This window comes from Tamandua tetradactyla, chromosome 9, assembly GCF_023851605.1.
Source record: "Tamandua tetradactyla isolate mTamTet1 chromosome 9, mTamTet1.pri, whole genome shotgun sequence".
Taxonomy (NCBI): domain Eukaryota; kingdom Metazoa; phylum Chordata; class Mammalia; order Pilosa; family Myrmecophagidae; genus Tamandua; species Tamandua tetradactyla.
This window is the reverse complement of record NC_135335.1, coordinates 23898114-23915620: the sequence shown is the minus strand read 5'-3', so window position 1 is coordinate 23915620 and position 17507 is coordinate 23898114. Positions and strand designations below refer to the sequence as shown.

The window sequence follows — 17507 nt, the reverse complement described above, 5'->3', positions numbered from 1 at the left end:
CATTAAAGACCATTTGTGATTCATGGAAGGATGTCAAAAAATGAAAATTAACAAGAGTTTGGAAGAAGCTGATTCTAACCCTCATGGATGACTTTGAAAGTTCAAGATTTCAGTGGAAAAAGTTACTGTAGATACAGTGGAACAAGCATGAGAACTAGGATTATAAGTGCAGCCTAAAGATGTTACTTAATTCTTCTGATAAAATTTTAATGGATGAAGAGTTGCTTCTTTGAGATGAGCAAAGAAAGTGACTCCTTGAGATAGAGTTTACTCTTGGTGAGAACATTGTAAACATTGTTAAAATATCAGCAAGAGATTTAGAATATTATATAAACTTAATTGATAAGCCAGTGGGAGGTATTAAAGGTTTGACTACAGTATTAAAAGTTCTATCCTGGGTATAGTATAGAATCTCATGCTACCAAGAAATCTTTCATGAAAGGAAGAGTAAATCAATGTGGTAAAATTCATTATTGTTTTATTTTAAGAAAATGCCACAGCCAACCCAAACTTCAACAGACATCAACCTGATCAGTCAGCATTCATTGACATCCAGGCAAGACCCTCCACAGTCAGAAAGATTATAACTTGCAGAAGGCTGAGATGATTGTTTGTACTTTTTGAGCAACAAAATATTTTAAATTAATGTATACTTATTGTTTTTTAGACATAATGCTATTACACACTGTCCCAGTTTGAAACTGTTGTGTACCCCAGAAAAACCATATTAATCATCATGCAGTATTATTGGGTAGGATCTTTATGCTTTAGTTGTTTTCATGGAGACGTGACTCACCCAACTGTGGGTGGGACCTTTTGATTAGATGGTTTCCATGGAGATGTGTTCCCACTCATTCAAGGTCGGTCTTAATCTGTCTCCTGGAGTCCTTTCAGTGGGAACTATTTTGGAAAGGGCAGACAGAAGTGAGAGAGCCGAAAAAAGACCCAGATGTTTCAAGATACAGAAAGAAAATGTCCCCAGGGAAGCTGACTGAACAAGAAGCCAAAGGACCATCAGACACCAGCCACATGACTTCCTAGCTGACAGAGGTGTTCCAGATCCATCAGCCATTCTTCACACAAGGTATTTTTCTCAAAATGCCTCAGTTTGGACATTTTTATAGCATTACAACTGTTAAATGGCAACTTAACACATTATTTTTTAAAAAGCCATTCCATTTCTGGTATGTTGCATTCTGACAGCTTTAGCAAACCACAACAAATTTTAGTACTGGATAACGGGTGCTACTATAGCTAGCAAATACCAAAATGACAGAGTGGATTTCTAAATATATAAAGGGAAGATTCTGGGAGAGTTGTGAAGTGCTTGATATAGAAGGCCTGGGATATTTTGAAAAGACTGTTGGTAGAAATGTGAACCTTAAAGATACTTCTGATAAGGCCTTAGGTAGAAATGATGCATGTATTATTGCAAACTTGAAGGAAGGTGATTCATGTTTTAAAGTGGCCTAGAATCTTGCAGACTTGACTACTGATTTTGGATGCAAAGCAAATTTTTAAAAACCATGAGCTGGGATACTTAGCTGAAGAACTCCCAAATTAAATGTGGAAAGTGTGACCTGATTTTTCCTTTCAGCTTGTAGTGACATTTGATAAGAAAGAGATAAGCTAAGAACTGAACTTTTGGAAACAAAGAAAACAGAAATTGATGCCATGGAAAAGATGGTGCTTCCAGAAAAGGAGATCATAGGGAATACTGCCCCACACAAGGATTTAACCAAATAAGTAATCAGTTAGCTATTTCAGAAAAAGCCAAGATTGAACATGTAGTTATCCAAAAAGGATTTTGTGGAAAGTCCAATGGCATGATGAACTGGTAAGATCATTGGTTCCTGTTTCCTTCCAATATCAGTCTATGGAAATGGGAACATCTATACTATGACTGTCCCTCCTTTGTATATCGGCAGTAGATAACTTGTTCTGAGTTCCACAGGTCCAGAGCCAGAGGATAACTTTTGCCTTAGTATAGACCACGTCTGTAACTTCCTTTGATGGAATTTTTGTGCTGGATTTGATTTTGCATTGCATTTGTATCATTAACTGGATGGTTTAAAGCTTAGTGGTATTGTTATGGAATCAATGTATTTTGTATATGAAAGAACATATCATTTTGGGGTCCAGAGAGTGGAATGTTCTTGTTTAAAACTGTTTTGTAACCCAGAAAAACCACATTCTTTAGTCCTTATTTAGTATTGTTTGGGTGGGATACTTTAGAGTCAGGTGTTTCCATGGAGATGTGACTCATCCAATTGTGGCTGGAACTTTTTGATTAGGTGTTTCCATGGAGATGTGCCTCCACCCAATCATGGTGGGTCTTAATCTACCTACTGGAGTCTTTTAAGAGGGAACCATTTTGGAAAGGGCAGACAGAAATGAAAGAGCTAACATGAGACCCAGATATTTGGAAACACAGAAAGAAAATGCCTCCAAGGAAACAGCTTGAAACAAGAAGCCAAATGACCAGCAGACACAAGCCACAAGTCTTTCCAGCTAACAGAGTTGCTCCAGACCAATTAGCCTTCCTTGAGTTAAGGTATCTCTCCGTAGACACCTTAGTTTTGACATTTTTATGGACTTAAACCAGTAAATTTTGAAGCTTAATAAATTCCCTTTTAAAAAGCCATTCCATTTTTTGGCATATTGTATTCTGGCAGCTTTAGAAAAGCAATACACACATTCAATAGACAACAGTATAGTATAAATATAATTATTGTATGCACTGGGAAAGCAAAAAATTTGTGTGACTCATTTCATTGCAAAGATTTGAAACTAAAAGTGCAATGTTTACAAGTATGCTTGTACTGTGCTAATTTTCTATGACAAAGTAGTGCAAACTGGATAGCTTAAAATAAATTAATTGTTTAACAGTCCTAGAGGCACAATTTTGAAATTTGTAGGGGACAATTTTTTCTTGATTCTTTCAGGTTTCTGATGGTTTTCTTGGAGTCCATGGACAAGAAACATCTGCCTGTGCCACATGTTTTACTCTCATGTGTCCATATGCCTATAGCTAATGCTCTTTATTTATGAAACACCAATAATCTTGGATCAGGGCCAATTCTAATCTCATTTGGCCTCATTTCAACATCTTCAAAGATTCTATTTTCATAGGAGTTGCATCAATGTATTTTGAAGGGATATCATTGAACCATGATGTATTCCTTTTGTTTCTTCCTTTAAATCATTATAAAAAAGAAAATCTATAAGTATATTTTAGAAACAGAATTTCCAGTCAATTAAAGTGAATTATTTATAATTTTTCTTCTCTCTTCTAATATTACAAATAAATGCAAAATGAAAGTTTTGTGTTAATTTACAACAGCAGAAAGAACCAGACAGACAGGAACTGTTAAGTGGTGAAAGATTTCCACATAGTTTTCAAAATATACAAAGGAGTGTTAGATCTCTGACTTAGCAAAGTGAAAAAAATTACAATGATCTGAGGAGGCATGGGGGAATAACAAGCTGATTCAGCTTCAAAGTGCCTGAGATGATAGAAATTTGGAGTACCAGGTTCCACAGAATGTAAAAGAAAACACACATTGAATTGCAGCAGATTATTTACTTGCCCCAGGTGATTTTCCTCACAGCTAGGAAGCACCTCTTCCATACTGTCCTGCAGAAGATTGGACTTCTCTTGTTGTTGTTTTTAGAAACTATGCTAGAGAATTTCTGGTATTACTATGGGGGACAATGATGAAAATATGCAGCTGCAAATGCAAGGACTAAATCAAAATCTACATAGTGAACCATTGGTCCCTTACCTCATGCTGATCCCAGGATGCCCATTGCCAGAACACAACCTTGCCAATATCCCATTATTGTGACATCACAACTAGATAGGTGGGTGGTTGTTTTTTTTTTTCTTTTCCAGGAGAAAATATATGCCTGATACTATATTGCCTGATTACACACAAACATAGATTAAGCCCCAAACAGAGAAACCATTTTTATACATTCACAGATTTCAAAGAATTTTTATTTCCTTAGCTTTCAATACAAATTGAGATTATCTGCTTCTAGGCAGGATGGCAGGAGTAATGAATTGGAGTGGACAGATTGATGGAATTCTGTCTTCAAACTAAAGCAAAGAGGTTTCTACTCTACATATTAAGTTCAGTGACTTATCTGTTTTCCTAACAATTCAGTTCTGGTCTTAAACTTGCAAATTAAGTCATGTAATTGACTAGACCGATTTTCCAAAGGTTACTGGTCATCTATTAAAATCTGAGTTAGTTTCTAAAGCTGTTCAGCTTGCACTTCATCCCAAGTAACCTAACATTGCATTTCTGTCTATCACTTATTTTAAAATTCTCTACAGATTTTCAAGTAACTGTTCATCTCCCACATGCCTCTCACCATGAAATAATGTTAGACTGTTGTTAATTGTTATTTTGCATGTCATAATAAAATTACTATAGATATTTTGGAGATAATGAATTAGTAGGGTTCTGTAAGGCTTTTTAGTGATTATAAACAGAATTTATTATGATCCTTGCACTGTCAGATTAGTCATAAGAGGAGAGCAGTCTCCTGTCATCTCTTACTCTGTGAGCTTGTATGTGATTCACCTGTTTTTATTACCCTACTTTGAAAGTTCTTTGTATATCTTTTTACAGTTTTATGTCTTTCTGTTTTCTCAAAATATTTGCTTACAGATAGTTTAGCATTGCTAAGGCACAAATTTTCTTACCATGCATTGTTCAAGCTTCCCTATCCCCTCTCTAGCCTTTTAGGTTCATTGCTCAGAATTCTAGAGAGGAAATCTGATTAACCTACTTCTATGGTTGAATGGAGGAGATTTAAACCTATGTCCCTGGCCAATCTATGAAATAACTTCCTTAGGTCAGCTGCTGTCCATGGCACAATCTCATGAATTTCAAAATATGGTGACATAAAGATGCTTGGTCAGCAAGGATTGCTAATAGCCCTGCACTCAGAAAAAAAAGAAAATATTTTATAAGCTAATGAATATGCTATCCAAATATTTTGGTCATTGACTTGTTTTCCAAGCTCAATTTTTTCTCCATTGAGTTTTTCATATTCTTTTTCCAATACCTTAATAATTCTTTTTATTAAGTTAATGCATCTCAGAAATAGAGTGCATTAGATTCAAGTTTTAAAAAAATTTTAATGCTTGGATTTGAGAAAATTATTGTGAAATTGTCCCTCCATCTTAAACTTATATATTTTTCTCCCAAATGGAAACTATTATACTGTGACCAATATGTTCTGTAGTCTTCATAGGAAAAGCTAAGGCTTCAATATGTTTTATTAAAGTTACACTATACCTTTATTTTCAAAATACATTTTTTCAGGTAAGCAAGAGCATGTGCACCTGAAAGATGTTAACTGCCAGTTTAAGGGTGGAGGTATCCCCACATTCTCTCTATTCTTACAGAAATTCCCAAAATGGTACCATTCAGTTCTGCTTTGTCCAGGAAGTGATCCACACAAGGTGGCTACATCCATTCATTTCTTTAGGAAGGCCTACAACTTTTTAGGGCTGTGGAATTTTGGTATGTGTAACATGATGAGTCAATGGAAAAGAGCTGAGCTGCACAAAAAGTTAACACTTGCCTGTGCAGTTCTTCCTACGCCATTACTTAGCCCTAGTATCGAAGAATGCTCATAATATCTCCTACCTCAAGTACTCCCGATCACCCATTTTAGTTCTTTGGCTTCAGTTAATTCACCTGACTTCCTTTTCCATAGGCCCCATGCCATTAGGAAAGGAAAATCAGATTTTAAGAATAAAAGTTTCATGGAGTCATACTGTAATATATATTTAGGCTAGATTTTTAATTTCATTCCCTTTTGTGCAAACTAGAAAAGGGGTGAAAATGTATTCAAGTCCCAGTGTGAAAACAGAGGGAGGGAAGTGCACATAAAACAATCAGATTTTGCTATGTGACCTTTCCACATTAGTTTATAAAGAAAACTGCTAATAAAGTGTGATCCATCCATTGAATATCTGCAACTCTTATTTTCTTGCTATCATGATGATTTCTTATCATGTAGATTTTTTAACTCACTGTTAAATATAACTGATAAGATTTATTTTGTTAAAACCATCCAATTCGTGGCTCTGATTTTTTTTTTTTACATGGGCAGGCACCGGGAATCGAACCCAGGTCCTTGGGGATGGCAGGCAAGCACTCTTACCTGCTGAGCCACCGTGGCCCACCCCTTTGATTGTTTTTTGACTTTTGTGCTATCCAAATTTTTGAGGCCAAATGCTGTCATTGTATTTCTTTTTGTTTGATACACTTGATTTTTTTAAATATCTAGACTGCATAGGACAAAAGAGCATTTCTGATTTCTTCTGTTTGAAATTCCACCCACTGGGAGGATTTCCTCTTACTGCTGTCCTTTAAGGAAATCCCAGAGTGGGGTTGTAGTGCTGCATCTCTCCATATCTGGGTGGTTCCTGCATGTCATGCAAAACCATCTGTAAGCCAGGCCCGAGTCCTCTCTTCCTCAGTCAACTGACTGTAAGGAACTCCCCAAGAGACCATAGCTCTGGTCTGGGAAGGAGACGTTAATGTAGCAGGAGTGGAGGTCATCAGCATTTGGGTCATTTACTCATCTAATTTACTTGTGCCTTCAGGATCTACTCAAGACCACAAGTCTCAGTTTTCTGCACAGGACAAATAGGAGAGTTGAATGTGCATGAATGGGATTAACATTCATGTCATTAAAAGTAACGCTAATCTCTGCAATCCCTCCAAAATTTCCATATTGCTTCTGATTCACTATTTTGTTAGGCAGGGGCAATTCTAGTGGCTTCCACTTGTCCTTTCCTACCATAAGAACCCTCACTCCACTAGTCAGAGAACCCCAATGTGAGCTTTCTGCCAATTGCTGAGTATGTCAATTCCAATTTTGAATTCAAGAATTGGGGAACTGATCACAGAATGGTTCCAGGGATACCCACTGTGAGATGGACTGAGCTAAAACTCCATTGATCACTAAACCTCTCTAAGCCTCTACTCTATCTGGTGGATCAGAGTGATGTTTTGTGATTCCTGGAATAGTATCACTTCTGAGATAATGTCTAATAATCTCCAAAATATCTGATCATTTCCTTTTCCCCAATGGATAATCACTGTGGTAAAAGGTCTTATGCCTCCTTGACATAAGGAAGGAAGGGTAACTGTAAATTTCAGGGAGTGTAAGAGGTCCTTCCCCCAAAATAACCAGATCTCCCCTCATCTGAGGGGCTCTGGGTGCATAAAATGTCTCAAGCCTGGGAATTGATTAAGGGGTCACAACACTGTTTTGTAATTCAAGCTAGACTTCTGTTCTCTTGGCCTAGAATTCTGCTTAGAGGGCTCAAGCAAGAATTTAGTAGACTGCCCATCTATTTTACCTCTAGGTACCCCATGATCTACTGGCCAAGGCCACAATTTTCTGCAAGTCAGATTATTTTGACTGCTGCTTTGAGTCTGCTATCCATTATGGTGGCCATGTCCACCTTGCCTATGGTGATTAACTGTTGCCAAATGGCTTCTGTCAACTCAGGATCTGATCACCCCCATTGTGTTTAAGGATTCCAGCTCAGTGACAGCAGTTTCCATAGTAAATATCTGACCTACAGAAAAGAGTAACTACAGAGCTTTTCAGGGATGATGGAGCTAGTCTCACAAATTTGTTTCTCAATGTTTTGATGACAGATGTGTCCTCCATACATTTCTAGGGTGTGTGAGCTGGTCTTCCATGATAAATCCACTCTAAGGTTCCCATCTCTCTAAGCCTCTGAATCCCCTCATTTATATATATCAGGGTAGTTTTGGCATTTTGACCTGAAGTAATCAACCAACCATCCAAACAAACTTTTTTTTTCCTCAGGAAGAGGGAAACCACCTTTTATTTAAATCACCACCAGGACCACCTCCCACTGCAGCCAAAGTTTAAATCCTTTTTAAAGAGACTGAATGTAGATGTTAGTAAATGAAGAAGTTGGGGAACAGCTGGATAATTTCTGGTTCTGGTGTAAATTTCTTAGCTAGCAACAAACATGGTTCAGAGAGACAGATGAAAAAGGAGAGGTTTTGAACAATTGCTTTCCTGTTGTGATATCTCTTTGTAGGGCATAATTTTAGATTTTTTTAATTGATTGGAAAATAATAGTAATGCAAGTAATTTTCACTATTACACTTACAACAAGCCCCTGAAAGACGTCTGTTTTCTCTAACTATTTTGTGCCCCACTCAGATCTGGGACAGGGTAAATAGCTGTGATCAGCTGGAAGTAGAGTCAGTGGTAGGGATCTTCTTCACAGAACCAAGGAAGGAAGGAGGCAGGAGCCACCGAGTCCACAGACTTCTGGTCTCCATCCAGATCCTATGAGGGTTCCAGGGCCTGGAGCTTGTCATCCAGTAGGTCATCCAAAGGAGTAGAATCCACTGGCTGTAAGAGTTTCTCCATTCCCTGCCCCTCATCCCCACTGCCCTGCAGAGTCTGGCTGGGGGGGTCCCAGGAATGCAGGGCTTTTCTCCACTGTCTGATCTGGGCATCCCAGGAGCGACGGCTGTATTTCTTGTTCTTGTTTGGAGTTTGAGGGTGAATCCCTGGCTGTCGCTGTGCCTTGGGGACCTTCTGCAGAAAGCACTGATAGCCAGGTGTGCACTTGCCATAATCTATTTGTTTTTGCCGCCGCTGAAGGGCAACTTCATCAGTCTCTACTTCCCACCTGGTATGACAGAGCTCTGTACTGACTCCCACGCTCACCATCTCTAGCCTAGAGATTACCTGTCTCGCCCCAACACCTGCCACGCTGGCAATAAATGCTCCATCTCCAGAGGTCGGCTAGCAAAACTAGGAAGTTAGAAGAGAAAGGTCCACATAACGGTACGAAAAAAGGAGCAAGGAAAAAATAACCGTTTCCAACACTCATCTAAATTAAATTCTCCAAATAATATCTTAGCGAGTGGTGGCCGCCTGTGGGGAACCCATCCAAACAAACTTTTAATGGCCTATCTAACCCCTCAATTTACAACATTGAATGCAGAGTTCCTACTTAGTGGGCCCATATCAATGAATTCAGCTTGATCCCACTTTATCATCCTTCCACCGTTATCCCACACCCTTAATATCCATTCCCACTCTTATTCCCCTGATTTTTGTCTATACAGATTGGAAGACTCATGCAGTTCTTTTGGAGTATAGCATATTTCCTCATGGATTACACTTTGTACCTCCTCTTTTAGGGCTTGTTGGAACTTTAGTTATATGCCTTGAAGAAAAAAGGGGTGGTGGGAATGGGTCATTAAAATAAAAATATCTTTCAAACCAATTACCTCAAGGCATTCCTTTACAGTTTCCTCTGGTAAGACAGGATTAGTTGTTCCAGACAGAGGAGTGAGGGCTATTTCCCCAGGGTAGGTGATTTCAGGGTTAGCAAGCAGTGAAGGGTTAATCTCTTTAAGTGGATGTTGGATTGCAGAGTCCTTTGAGGAGACTGGAAGCCAGGTAGCTCCTTCCTTAAAATTGGCTGGAGGTCAGGATGCCCCCTCCTTAGGGCACTCCATTACAGGTCTATCTAGCAAAGGCTCAGCAGATTCCAGAGATCATGTCTCTCCATTGCCATTATTATCAAGACATATATCACCATCCCACATTTCAGGATCCCATTCTTTCTGATCAAAGCCCTGCTGGGTTGAAATTTATGTTATGTTTTAAATCTGCTACTCACACAATGAGGCTTTGTGTCTGGTTTTCAGAGACCTCAAGTTTGTGACCACAGCAAATACAATTTTCTTTCAGAGCACACTTGGAATCTTTTACATCATTCATACAGCACTTAAGGTACAAATTTGAATCCTTCAGCTAATCCCTTTCCCTCATCACTGTATCCAGTATATCTCACAACAACCAGCCAACCTCATTATACCTTTAAATTCCACAAAAATCCATAAAGGTATTAAAAACATTAACACACAAATCATTGCCTCATATGAGCATACAATGAGCATAATCTAATGGTGACCTTTTGGGTATCTTTTTTTGCCAACTGACCCCATAGATTGTCAGTGCCATCTTTATTATTTGAAACAGAGTCATTAGTACTTCTGAGTTTAGTCAGATTTCAAAACCAATTGCAAAAATAGTTTTTAGGATTCTATGTCTCTTGGTTGGTTCAGTGGTGGAATCCCACCTTCCATGTGAGAGATTCAGGTTTGATTCCTGGACCATGCACCAAAAAAAAAAAAGATTCTGTCTCTCAAGAACCACTCCTGATACAAGTTTCATTAGTCAGAGTTCTCTAGAGACTCAGAACTAACAGGAGAAATATGTAAATATGAGATTTATAAAGATGTCTCACACAACCCTGAGCATGGACGAGTCTGAAATCTGTAGGGCAGGTTATGAAGGTGGCAACTCCAATGAAGGGTCTGCATGAACTCCATAAAAATATTCTTGCTGGCTGAAGAAGCAGTGAATTGAGTCTCTTCCATTTAAAGTTTTCAACTGATTGGATTATTCTGTTGTGTGAGACATGGCTTAGCTGATATAATCAGCCACAGAAGCAATCAACTGACTGATGGTTTAATACACCAACCTTCCAGTATATCAGCAAGCCATAAAATATCCTTACAGCAAGGGTCAGGCCTGTACCTGTCTGACCAAACAACTGGTCATAATCATTTGGTCTAGCTGATACCAGACCCTAAACATCACATCCTCTCACCTACATGTTGAGAAACACAGTCATGAGGAATGCCATGAGGAAACAATGGTGCCAAGACAAGCTATCTGAAGGGAAATGAAAGGTCTGCTGTTCCAGTCTTTGTCCCATATCATTGTCAACAAATGCAACTGGTAAGAATAGGTGCTGTGCTGTCATCTAAAGTTACATATTCTAAAGATAGAAAACATGTCACCTACTCTTTTTCTGTTATTTTACTTCTCTTAATCTGTGTACAAAATAGATCAGATGATCTTGTCCTTTCCCATTCCTACATTGTGGAACTTAATTTTATCTTTCCTGATCCCAGCTATGGTGGGCAGGCATGCTTGTGTTTTTACTGGGACAAATTTTAAAGACTGCATCATTTCGTGGTCATTTTCCACTTTAGGAAATAGATGTATTGACTGTGATACCTCTCATAAATAGAAGAACTACTAAGAACTTCTAGCTTTACACATTTCTATTATTACAAGCAAATGATAATAAAGCAATGTCAAACAAATATTCAAGTCTTGTATATTTCAAAACTTTACATTTAACAAAATAAGCTTCCAAAAATACAATGCAATACTATTATATATATAATTATATATAATTACAGATTTATTATTATATGCATACTATAGTTAATCCTTTAAATCTTATCAGTGATGTACTCCAATAATTAGACTTTTCAAGTTTTACAGTGAATATCTTCTTTAAACCTATAAATGCATATCTATGATGGTATTTATAACCTCATTTTAAATGTATTCATTAGTATACAATTGATGTTTCTTGTAAATTTTTATTATAGAATGTATCCTCCCCCTTATGTAAGGCCTTAATGTAAGGAGATATATAACTGAAGAGATAAGTATTTCCAGGTATAATTTGTCAATTCTTACTGCCCATGATAAAAAATTGTTTCTTTTAAGGTTTTCTTTAATCATTCACATCATGTAAAGCTGTTGTCCTTCTAATCAGGCAGGCCTTCACACCAGGGAGAAATGAATAATATTGGACTAAGAAACTAAATTTAACTGTCTGAAATTTGGGCATAAGACAAGACCATCTTTGGTCTATGAAAGGTCTCTATACAAGAATCTTCAAGCCACATTAACTGAAGGGGGCAATATAGTAATAACAAAATAATGGTACAAGAATAATAATTCAGATTTGAAGCTCAGGTGCATCTCTACTTTCATATGCTGAATGTTTTTTGGCTTTTGCCTCTGAATTTAAAAAATACTATTCTCACTAAAAGAGAACATTTCTTTAAGTGAGTTTAAACCATATATATACAAATTAGAATGTGTCGAGTTAGAGATGTGGCTTCTATATGCAATGCAAAATAATGATAACAATAATAACTTTACTGAAGACATAGTAATGATTCAGATTTAAAGCTCAAAAATATCCTTCTGTTTTTTCATGCTGAATCCCCTTTGATGTTTCCTATTGAATTAAAAAGAAATACTATTCTCCACTGAGAGAAAGCTTCATTTTAAAGCAACTCAAATCTTAGCAGTTTGACACTGTGAATTTTGATGTTCAAGTTTCCTTCATCAGAATCTTAGTGTTTGTGTACTGGATTGGATGGAGACACCATTTTTCATTCCATAAGATTATAGAGAAGGCGTGCTTCCTCCTTGAATTGATTCAACTCAAATGATTCCTTCCTCCCCTTTCTGACCATCTCCAATCTGATGTTAGCTCACTTTGCTGTGAAAATATAAAGCTTATCGTTGGTATTGTGTTATATGCATGCATGAACTTCTATCTTATAGCCATGAATGAATATATTTTACTATTTTCTTAGCATCCTCCTAATAATTTTATTCTCCCCTTACTTCTGAGAATAGCTTCTTCCAACTATGTTTACATATGATCAAAATATTAAAGCAACTAAAGTGAAATACCTGAAATTGTTGAGTCGCAACCCACATCATACTTTGAAGTTTGTTCTATAACTACTTGTTGACATTGACTGAAATATATCACTTTTTTGCACATGTTATATTTCACAATAAAAATTGTCTGAAAAAAAAGCTGTAGGTGCAACCTTGCGGGCCAAAGGAAAAAATAATGTACAAAATGAAACAGAAGTATATATACATACAGCAGTTTAATTGAATTCCATTTTTTCATAATTCTTCTTTATAGATAAATTAGCTTGCAGGAGAAAAAAATGCACCAGTGTTTTCCAGGGCTTCACTTTTTTATTTTTTATTTTTGTATACTGTATGACAAAAGACACACCTCATTATATTTCTATATGAATAACCCATCACTGTAGTACCACTTGTTGAGTCTTTCCCTTTCTGTTAGTGCATGGGTCAGGAACCCATGTGTTCTGGTTTTAAGGGATGTATGGACCCTAGAAATGCGATGTTTTAACCAAAATATCATTTCATAAAGACAAAATAATCCTTATTCAATACTGTATGTTTGAAACTGCAATCAGATCATCTCCCTGGAGATGTGATTTAATCAAGAATGGTTGTTAAACTGGATTAAGTGATGACATGCCTCCACCCATTTGGGTGGGTCTTGATAAGTTTCTGGAGTACTAAAAAAAGGAAATATTTCTGAGAATGAAGGAGATTCAGAGAAAGCAGAACTGCCTCTACCTAGCAAAATAGTAAACCAAAAGCAATACCAAATTCATGGAGGGGATGCAAAAATTATTGTAGTAATTACCACAGTGGATTATCATAAGTTCAACCAGGTGGTAGCTCCAATTGCAGCTGCTGTTCCAGATGTGGTATCATTGCTTGAACAAATCAATACATCCCCTTGTACCTGGTACACAGCTATTGATCTGGCAAATGCTTTTCTCTCAATAGTTATTAGTAAGGACCACTAGAAACAGTTTGCTTTCAGCTGGCAAGGTCAGCAATATACTTTCACTGTCCTACTTCAGGGTTATATCAACTCACCAGCCCTATGTCATAATCTTGTCTGCAGGGACTTTGATAGTTTCTCCCTCCCTGAAGACATCACAGTGGTCCATCATATTGAGGATATCACGTTGATTGGACCTAGTGAACAAGAAGTAGCAACTATGCTAGACTTATTGGCAAGGCATTTTTTTATCAGAGGATAAGTGATAAATTCAACAAAAAATACAGGGCCTTCCACCTAAGTGGAATTTCTAGATGTCCATCATGTGGAGTATGTCAAGATATCCTTTCTGAGGAGAAGAATAAGTTGCTGCATCTGGCTTCTCTTGTGACCAAAAGAGAGGCACAATGCCGAGTTGCTTTCTTTGGATTTTGGTGAGACCATATTCCTCATTTGGGTGTGCTACTTCTGGCCCATTTATTGAGTGACAAGTAAAGCAGCTAATTTTGAGTGGGGACCTGAACAAGAGAATGCTCTGTAACAGGCCCAGGTTGCTGTAGAGGCTGTTCTGCCACTTGGACCATGTGATCCAGCAGATCCAAGGATACTGGAACTATCAGTGGCAAGTAGAGATGCTGTCTGGAGACTTTGAAAAACTCCACAGCAGCAGTTCACTGACCAAAACAGAAAAAGAGCCTGCCTCTTCTGAATCACCTTAAAAGGCTTCCAGTGATTAGATTAAGCATCACTTAATGCAGAAGACACTCTCCTTAGCTGATTAGAAATGAAATCAGCTGTGGATGCAGCCAATGTGATCATGATTTAAATCCATGAAATGTCCTCATAGCAACAGCCAAGCCAGCACTTACCTGACCAGACAGCCAGGCATCACTAGCTGGTCAATTTGAGCCATGAACCTGACCATGACAATCATAGTACTTTCATTTTGTATTAAATATATGGCTCTCCAAATGTGTGACTCTAGTGTAGGTAAATTGGACTTCTTAATCTCTCAGGAATCAAAAAAATGTTGGAACCTGGAAAACTAGTGGTATTCAGCAGAGCTGAGTTTTAAATCATTGTCAAAGAAGGACATATTATTATTGCTAAGTTTTGTTCAATTAAAGTATTAGAAGCAGGATCAGAAATGAAATCAACACTGTAATAGTTAATTAAAATGTGCTATTCATTAGTACACTGAAGTCAATAAATATAAAAGTTCATGATACAACTTTTGGCAGACAAGGCCAAGGTGTTACTGGTAATCTGCTCTGACTCTCATGGCACTAAAATACCAGTAAGAATTCTACTTTGGAATCTATGCAAACCATCTATTCAGACAGCACAACTAGAAAGAGAAAGTAACTTCTTGCTATGATGGAGACAATGATCATGGGCATTATCTATGTGCCTACAGTAATTTCATTCATTGCATTGGCAAAATGCATCTTTTAAAAATATATCATGCCATTAATTGACTTCAATCCAGATTTTTCCATCAGCCTTTATTTCTGGTAAAATTTATCAAATAAGTACATTTAAAGAAGTCTGATCCAAAAATGCAAATATTTATAAAGACAAAACAGTGATGATATGAAATGGATGGTCTTGGTATACTGTGACCTCTGGCTCTAAAGGCACTCAGGAGAAAGCTGGATACTGAACTGGAAATGTGTTATAGATTAATTAGGATTTATTTAATTTATTAAGGGATGCTTTCAAGTTTGAAAGGTTGGTATTGAGTAAATAACATAGTTAAATATGACATATATAATAAATGTTAAAGTATTAAATATTAAAAATATTTCTTCTTAATAAATAAAAGTGTACATTCAAAGTTAGAAAACACAGTTCACATTCAGCAGATGCCAGAAAGGAGCTGTCAGAAAAACAACAGTCTAATCTCAGGAAGTTACCTGGGTGCATTTGAAGCATGGAAAACTTAAGCAAATCAGGTGTATCCACCATTAGAGAGCATAAACACATCAGCCTTCTACCCTAGATTAGGGATGACCTGAAAGGAAGAGAATCTGTAGAGAGGAAAGACTCTTAGTCCACAATCATCTGAATTAAGTTGACACTCAGCTTTCTCTGATAAAAAAAATGTTGCTTTGACATGCAACTTCTCAGTGAACTAGAAATAAATAGCAACCCACAACCTTATATAGAACTGTACGTTCTTCACACAAGAAGACACTATAATTTTTCATATCTGTATAAATTTATTTAAAACATGAATGAGTAATAAATGAACCCTCAAATCATCCTTTGACTTCTGAGGTAATTTTAATTCTCCATAACTTTTTCATGGCATTTATCACTTCTGCATTTCTTCGTGTACAGATGATTGGGTTGAAAAAGCATATTCCAATGGTACAAAATATTGCTACTATCTTGATCATGAGCAAAATGGTTGGGGGATGTGTATACATGAATGTACATAGACCAAAGGATAAGATGACTACAATGATGTGGGAGGTGCAAGTTGATAAAGCTTTTCTCTTCTCTTTTGCACTGTGATTTCTCAGAGAATGCAGGATGACAATATATGAGATTATCAGAAACAAGAAACTGCTTGAACAAATGGCCCCACTATTATAAATAACCAATAGGTGGTCCATGCAGACAATTTCCAACAGGAGCTGTAAACCACAATGATAATGAACGATCAGATTGGGTCCACAGAGAGGCAATCTCAGGTCTTTCTTTAGATTTCAGAAATTTCCTGTCAATATTAGGAATAATGTGTAATAGAGTAGAAAATATCCATCAATAAATTATGTCACAGATTTTTTCCATTCTTTGAACCAGGTAATCCATTTGTTAATGGTTATTTTAGTAAAATTCTGAACATTCAATGTATAATTATTTAAACATTTGAAAGGATCTTCCTCAATAAAACCTACATGCACATATGCAAATGTATAAACAGGTTATAAATTTAAGATTTTAGCTTACCAAGGAATTGGTGTCTGATAATCAGAGAAAATAGCAGAGTGAACAAGCATCCCGAAAGCCTGTCAACCTGACCCAGCATATGCATATTATTATGCCTATACTGAGTGCATTTCCTTTTATTTTACCTCTCAATTCTTTCCAGTTGTTTTCCATTCTAAATTCAACCCTCCATTCCACTTTGTACCTTCTTCCATATCATGTTGTCCACAGTAAAATCCTTATCCATTTTCATTATTTTGGGGATGCTGTCATCATAATTTCTTATCATACAATGAGACACTGAGACCATATAATTTATGAAAATGAGCTGGGGGACATTTGCCCAAAATCAGAACATGTTTTCAAATTAAAGGTTTACAGTTTAAATACCAAGATTTGGAAATGAGCTCAGGAAATCCCAAATGGTAGCTAAGCTTTTCAATAGCATTTTTGTCATCTATAAATATTAAGAAAGAAAAGAACATAAAAAACCTGAGCTTATATTTAGTTTTCCTCTAGCTATATGCCAGACATTGGGAAATAGTTCTATATACAATAACACTATGTTATTTATGTTCTCATTTATGTACTGTATTCTGTACATTATCAAACAATGGCATATTCAAAAGCAAAACAAATATCAGAATGTAAGATATATTTACAACAGTGAGCATAATTTCTTCAAATGTTAATGGATTTGTGGCATATTTCTCTAGGATTGGAGCCTAGTCATACTTAAAATTTTTTTAATCATTTCTACCTTCTCTCCCTGCCTCTCATGTCTGTAGCCTAACTCACTGTTCTCCCTTCCCCCTCTCGTCGTAAACCTCCCATCTCAGTAGCTTATCTCAAAACCACAAGCCTTCCTGTTATTCTGTCCTTGCCTCTAGCCCTCTTCTGTCGCCCTTGCCTAGCAACTACCTTTTAGCTTGTGTAATTGGCTCTCCGAACCCCCTACCCTCTCCCCTACTCCTCCCCCTGTGTGACTGTATATAACCTGAGCTCCCGGGAGCCTCGTGGTCTTTCGTGC

The 17507-nt window shown here is 37.0% G+C and overlaps 1 pseudogene; it reads right to left on the bottom strand.

The window, feature by feature from the left end:
• Positions 1-8214: 8214 nt before the first annotated feature.
• Positions 8215-8757, bottom strand: LOC143645627 (oocyte-specific histone RNA stem-loop-binding protein 2 pseudogene; annotated as a pseudogene).
• Positions 8758-17507: the final 8750 nt, after the last annotated feature.